Source organism: Miscanthus floridulus, chromosome 4, assembly GCF_019320115.1.
Source record: "Miscanthus floridulus cultivar M001 chromosome 4, ASM1932011v1, whole genome shotgun sequence".
Taxonomy (NCBI): Eukaryota; Viridiplantae; Streptophyta; class Magnoliopsida; order Poales; family Poaceae; genus Miscanthus; species Miscanthus floridulus.
In genome coordinates this window covers 7,757,433-7,765,147 of record NC_089583.1, presented here as the reverse complement: position 1 = coordinate 7,765,147, position 7,715 = coordinate 7,757,433, and the positions used below count along the sequence as shown (strand labels likewise).

Sequence of the window (7,715 nt, the reverse complement as noted above, 5' to 3'; positions counted from 1 at the left end):
AACTTGAAATTTTTACTATAGAATCAACCATGCAGTGGGTAGCTTACCACCAAAATTTTGTAGCATTTGGACTACACAAACTGCAATTATGAATTAAACACTAAAAATCTAAATTAAATCAATTAAACTATGTCAATGCCATATTAAACTATGTCAATGTCATATTATATATGTACTGCATATAACTACTCAAGAGGAGTTCAACACAACTTGATTTTCTATTTTATGATTTTTCGGTGATTTTCTATGCATTTTGGAAGTTCTGCCGGAATTTTGCATCTGGAACCCTGGCAAAAGTTTCTAATTCCTTTTCCTCCTTCAACCTACAAAGGAACGCAGAGCATGGAACTGGAACGAGCGTTGTCAGGAGGGCCGGCCCGGTGCGGCGGTGGGGCAGGCTGGAGAAGAGGCAGGGGAGGTGAGTCCAGTCTATTTTTGTAGATTTTTTTTTAACCGGATGGTGTTAGTTTTTTTTTCGATCCGGTCTGCAGTCCGAAGTGTCGTTCTGCCGTAGGGAGGGAGGTGGATGATTACCTTGGGAACTTATTAGGTGTAAGATGAATCCAAACAGGGTCTAACGAAGGATGATTTCCAAACAGGGCCCAACGAAGGTTGATTTCTCACGTTTTTACCAACAGGGTAGCAAAAGAGGTACTCCCTCCGTTCTAAATTATAATTCGTTTGACTTTTTTTTTTACCTTAAGTTTGACCGCTCGTCTAATTCAAAAAATTTGTGCAAATATAGTCAAATTTAAGTCATTCTTGAAGAGTTTTTGTTAATAAAGCAAGCCACAACAAAAGAAGTAATATTTAGCATAAATTTTTGAATAAAACGAGTGGTTAAACTAGGGGTAAAAAAGTAAAAAAAAAAACTATAATTTGGAACGGTTTTAGTACATTAAATTATCGCGGTGTTCGATCAACAATGAAATTTCTGCTGGCACACAAATGGTAATGGTACAACTTTTTATATTAGGTACTCCCCCACGGACGGTTCTATAAATATAGAGGCGTTCTTATTATAATTGACATCTAGTTACAGATATGTGGTGATTACTGTACATCACCATTGTAATTAAGGATTTTGAGCTAAAAATACAAATTAACACACAGTATATATATGTTTCGTACATTTGGCAAATGACATTGCAATGTGGAATCCATGGTCACTGGTCAGGTTGTTCTATGGGAGCATTAAAACTATTATAGAGTGTGCAACAACAATTTCTTCACAGCATCAGGTACCTAGAAGCTGAATGAGCTTATCCACTACAATGTTGTAGGCCTTCTCAGTAGGATGGAAGCCGTCCCAGAAAATATAATCGATTGCATTTGGACATGCACTGTGATATGCAATGAATATGGCGGCATTTAACACTGTGCTACCGCAGCAACCTTCGCTGACATCCTTGAAACCTGTAAAAATGTGGCTCATTCTTTAGTAGCGTAGAAATGATCGTAAGAGCGAGCTCAGAAATAGAGCTAAGTATTTGAGTGTAAGTCAAGTTGTAACAGTCAAGCTATACAATAGTTTTCTCTATTTGTCTATAAAAACTTTTTTTTATTGTTGCTTTTATCAATGTCACATCTTCTCTTTCGTAATCATCTTCACATTCACTTGATATCTAGGCCTACCATTGTATAGGCTCGTGTGCTTATCTTGTTGCTTGCATGAGAGCCGAGCTTTCTTCTCTCCTTCACATATGCAAAAATGTTTACTAGCTTGGCTATAAGACTATTATTGTACTTGATCTGACGAGAACACGCCAACTAAATGTTGGAAAATCCTCGTCATGAGTGGGCATTGAGGAGAGTAATTGCTCCTATTGAGCAGGGTCACACATCATCGGTGTAGTTCAAGAAAGTGGACCAATCTTACGTGCATCTAGTATTTGTAACTTGGCTTGCAATAGAAGGGATGAGAAAACAGTTGTTCAGCTACGCTCCTTCAAGCACCAGAGAGCCTCCACGAAAGAAGAAAAAGAGGGAGATTAGAGAGATCTAGCAATAGACCAAGAAGGGTTCGTCCTCAAGGTTGTGAAGCTGAATATCCACATCCTTGGTACCTCTAGTTTGCATTCCACCATTATTTTGTGAGCTCTTTCTTCACCCTAATAGCAGCCTCAAATCTTATTATTGTTGTCAAGATATGTAAATCTTGATGTATGGTTGCCTCTAGTGCTATCTAGAGATGAATTTGTTGTAATCCCACAAGCAGATAGTGGAAGAAGATTTGGCTGGCTTGGTCCCATGTTTTTTACCCTGATTTGGAGGTTTTCTATGTTAAATCTGGTGTCTCGCTATTGAGATGAGGTGTGGCTGCAACTAGTTGCAACTGCTGTTGGAGTGTCCTGGTGCAATTAGTTTTGATTGCTGTTGGTGCCGATTGTGACCACTTGCTACCAGTTGCAACTGAGGTTGATGTGATAATAACTAGTTGGAATCTGTTATGACTACTTCCATTTCCCCCATTTATATGTGTGATGCATATATTTTCTTTAGTGAATAGGTGTTGATCTTAGGCTGATTTCATATTGTGGTGAAATTAGTGCTTCTGCTAACTAACAAGCTATGTTAGTGTGGTTATCCCAACAATAACTAAAACCTCTTGAGAAAGAAGATGTATAGAATACCAAATACTACATAGAATTAAATTAGTTTTCATATCTTGCAAGTAGATGTGGCCTATGCTGATATGAAGGTTGGTTTAGTAAGCTTACAATATCAACGCATCAATATTATTGGGTTGTAGTAGCAAAGAAAATATAAGACTTACCGTATGAAGCTGGATTCTGAATAAGATCAAGTAAGTTGTAGTATATGTCAAAATAAACAATCTTTGATCCAGAAGCACTTCGTTCTGCATTCAATCGCTCTATTTCCTTTGAAACTCTAGAATTATATAACTGTGACGCTTGATTCCTTGATGGTTCGCATTGGCGTGATGGGCTTCCTCCAAGTGTTATTTGTGAAGGACAACATCCCAATGGTGGGACACCAAGAAATCCAATGTTCTTAGCTCCCATATCATTCAGAGTCTATACAAAAGAAGAGAGCAATTAAACATGATGTATTTCCAGTACTCTTTATACAAGGCCTATTTGGTTGATGATAGCGTGCAAGGTTGCCATGTCAAGTAGGACGCGTCATGGGACTTATGATTTCTATAGAGACCTTGGGGATAGATGGTGCTGCCCGGCCCAAGCAAACTAGCTAAATTAGTAACCACAACAACCCTTTGCTACACACAAGGAAAGTTTCACCTCACAAGGAGAAAACAATACGATGTCACATCTATTACCATAAAGCTATCATCGAGAAGTGTTAAATCCCCCGAAGCTCTGTTAATTTGTGTGAGGGTTCTAATTAGACCATCAACTCTTTTGATTTTTGGGTCAATAATCTTTTGAAGTTGTGTGACCTAGGTACATGTCCATACCTCCACTATATGGGCTTCTCATGATGATGTGGCATTTCATCAAAGTAGGTTGTGGGCTGACCCATCGACCGGCTGCCGCTCAAGAACCTTTGCGATCACAAAGATGAGCGGTCAACAGACTTTGGGAGGACCTAAACAATGATGATGTAGTGGTGGATCCAGGGGGTCGTGGGTGCTCCCCCCCCCCCCCCCCCTACTGACTTGTCTCCATTACAACTAGAAACAAGATTATGGAGAAAAGGATGAAGAGAGAGAAGATGTGAGTAGCATGTCACAAGGGTGTCGCCATGCTTGATGCCGTCAAGAGGGAGAAGATGGCAAGGAGGGTGAGGACCACGCCCATGTGATGCTAGCATGGTGCTCGTTGCATCCAAGATCTCACAGTGGTGGCACAATGTGAAAGGCGGCGCGATGGACGAGTGTGACATTGACATCATATCAAGGTCTGAACATCACCAGGGTAGCGATGGCCCCAATTCATCAGGATTAGTATGCCACTTCAACATTAGTATGAACCTAGGTGACACAACTTAAAAGGTTTATTGATGGACCCAAAAATTAGTTGACAGACCTAACTGAAACCACCACATAAGGTAATATATTTCTAGCGCATTTAACTCTAGAAGAAAAAATACATCTTGTTTGCTTTAGTTGAATCTGTCTCAACATCTTAACAAAAGATAGAAAATATATTTGCATAATTTAGGGAGCAACAAAATGTATTTAAATTATTGTAGAGAATTTAGGAATGAGAGAAGACTTTTGTGAATATAAAAAAGGTGATAGAAAATATAGAGAAATGATCAGAAAGGTTAGAATTAGCAATAATTACCTTTGTGAAGTTAATCGCCGAGGAGACAAGAAAGTCCACGTACGAAGGAAGATCATATTCGTGGCGTCTTATAGGTAGAGTGAAATAATTATTTACAATGTCATTTGACCCCATGACTGTAAAGAAGACGCCTTGTGAGATAACTCGTGTCATTTCCTTCTCTCCAACCAAAGTCGTTAGCTTCTGCTTGTAGTCTTGAAATAGTTCGAGTTGATCGTCACTCGACAAGGTTGTCTGCATTAATTTGCAGGTCTCAGCTTACGTAACAATTAATTTTATTCTTAGAAACAATAAAGATATATAACAACTTCAATATTGATATAGCTTCTTGATTCGGAAATAAAAACAAAAATATAAACATATATATAAATAAATTACCGCGAGCTTGGATGTGAGCGGATCATAGCCACTGCCACCACAGGCAAACACCACACCAGTGAGTAGGTCCTTCAGTTCTAGATCAGAACCAAGGAAAGGAGGCAGCAGCTCCTTAATACCCAACTTGGAAGCTGTTCAGAAACAATTGCATGCATTAGATGTTTCGCCCAACGTTGCAGTACTACTACTGGTGATGAGTATAGCACTATTAAAGAACAAGGATCTTTATCCAATTTTCCTTATATGTCACTCATGTACTGTTCGAACATTTTAGTTTTAAATAAATTGATTGCGGTTTCTAAACTTGTTAAGGTGGTATTTTGGCACACCAACTTTGTAAACATGTTTCTAAATCCCTAATTGTACTCCCTGTTTCAAGTTATAGTTTACTTTGACTTTGTTCTAAGTCAAATCTTTGTAACTTTACCTAGGTTTATATAAATATGCACAAACATCTAGAATATTAGATTAGTTTGTTATTCTTTATAAAATAACTTTTTATAGAGCTTTTCTTTGAATATGTAGGCGTTGATATATATTTTTTTAAAAACATAGTAAAAGGAAGTATTTTAAGTTAGAACAGATTAAATTTATAGTGAACGACGACTATAATTTGAAAGGAATGGAATATCTCGAGTGTTATGGAACTAATTATTTTTCAAAACTGGAACTGAGACAAAGTCAGAAAACTATGTATCATAAAAATGAAGAGAGGGAGTAGTACAAGTACACAAATTAATTTGAATGTACCGACGTGCGTGCTTGTGCCATAAATAAATGTACCTGAATGCAGCACAGTTTCATATATATATATATATATATATATATATATATATATATATATATATATATATATATATATATATATATGCGACGAGGTATACTGAACAAAATTCAGTTCCGTTCGGTATGCAACACAGTTTCATTCGTGTGTGCACGGCAGTGCGATTCTACATGTAGAATATTATTCTACACCGCAAACCAAAACTGACCAGAAAAAATACCATGTAATACTGAACCACGTTCAGTATCCGTCAGTACTACACCCAGTATCCCGAAATACTAAATAATACTGAAACGCGACTACTGAACAGTACTGAATTTTGTTCAGTATAACAGCTTGGTGTAGAATAGTATTCTACACCTTGTCGCTCATATATATATATATATATATATATATATATATATATATATATATATATATATATATATATATATATATATATATATATATGCCCCTTTGGTATGGTTTGGACCGGCTCAGTTATATCACTGTTTAGCTATTTGAACAGTGCTTTGTGAGAGGAGAGAAAAAAAAAAGGCTGATAATATAGACCTCTACTGATTTTATAGACGCTTACTGTTATCCATCAGCTCACCGGAATAATAATTGGCTGACATATACGATCCACTTGTCTGTCAAAAAAAAATAGTTCTATCTAAGTCAGCTATGAACTCACTCCTCTTTCTCTCCTCCACGCTAGCATTGAACCCACCTCCAGATCTTTGGCCTCGTTTAGATTGCAAATTTTTATAATCTGGACACTGTAGCGCATTTCGTTTGTATTTGACAAACTTTGTCCGATCATGGACTAACTAGGTTCAAAAGATTCGTCTCGTGATTTACAACCAAACTGTGCAATTAGTTATTTTTTTATCTATATTTAATGCTTCATGTATACGTCCAAAAATTAATGTGATGAAGAGAGAGTGAAAAAACTTAAAATTTGGAGGTGATCTAAACAAGGCCTTTACTAGACTTTGTAATTAATCTCTTGATTTGAGAACCGTACCTCCGAAGTACGGATGGGAGTAGCATTGAAATCTAAACAGGCCGGGTAGCATGTCGGCAACATTATAGGAGTACTCCACCGGCAACATTATAGGAGTACTCCACGCACGTACCTAAGAGGTCCCCAGGGACCAAGCCATTGGAGAACCTCCCGGTGGCGACGCCGCCGGGGAAGTCCTGCCCGTACGGCGGGAAGTTGGCCTTCGCCTCCGTGAACCGGTTGTTGTTGTTGCCGGGGTCGACGATGGAGTCGCCGAACATGAAGATGGCCGGGAACTTCGGCTGCCGGTCGTCCGCGGTAGCGGCGCCGGCGCCGGCGCCACCAGCTGCCGCCGCCGTCGTCGTAGCTGTAGCTCCGTCTCCATGGGCGACGACGACGACGACCAGCGCCGCCGCCGCCACGAGCAGTGCCCGGCGGACGAATCGGCAGCACGGCGCATGGGCACGCCCCCTGAGACAGGGCGTCGTCAGAGACTGAGACGATGCCATTATTGCCAAGTCGTCGTCGTCGTCGTCGCTTCTCCAGCTGCTGCTGGCCGGGCCGGGACACTCTCTCGCCTGGCGCCCCACGAGTTCCATTTATAGCGCGCATGAGGGAGAGTATGTAGAGAGTAGACGTACGTGGAGCCAGCCAGCCAGGGAACTCGATCAGATCAGGTGGGCGCGCGTGCACCGACTGTGCTGTGACGACGCGATCGCGATCGACGGGCGGCTGCTATCTCTGCATGATGATTCGGTGGTTGCGCGTTGCATCTGCCACGCTGCAGCCAGAGCACTGTGACTATGGAAAGGGCAGGCCGCTAAGCTCATGTTTAGTTCCAAAAAATTTTGCCAAGAAGTGTTACAGTAGTCGTCACATCGAATCTTACAATATGTGTATGGAGTATTAAATGTAGAAAAAAAAAACTAATTGCACAGTTTGGTTGGAAATCACGAGACGAACGTTTTGAGCCTAATTAGTCCATAATTAAACACTAATTACCAAATAAAAACGAAAGTTCTACGATAACCAAATTCCCAAATTTCACCCCACTAAACACAGCCTAACATGATTATTGCCACTGCAGGCAAGAGCCAACCCGGTCCCGAGACACGTATTCACCCCGATCCGTCTCGAAACAAGTGTTTGTGTTTTGGATTTCGTACTGATCAAACTTACAAAAAAAAAATAAATACTGACAGCATTTGTATTAGTTTATTATAAATATATATTCAACAATTAATCTAGCTAACGATACTTAGCTACTCCATCCATTATCTTTTTTCTAAGGCGC

The 7,715-nt window shown here is 39.7% G+C and overlaps 1 pseudogene; it reads right to left on the bottom strand.

Moving 5' to 3' along the window:
• Positions 1-984: 984 nt before the first annotated feature.
• LOC136550881 (GDSL esterase/lipase At3g14820-like) lies at positions 985-7,122 on the bottom strand (annotated as a pseudogene).
• Between the last annotated feature and the right edge of the window lie 593 nt (positions 7,123-7,715).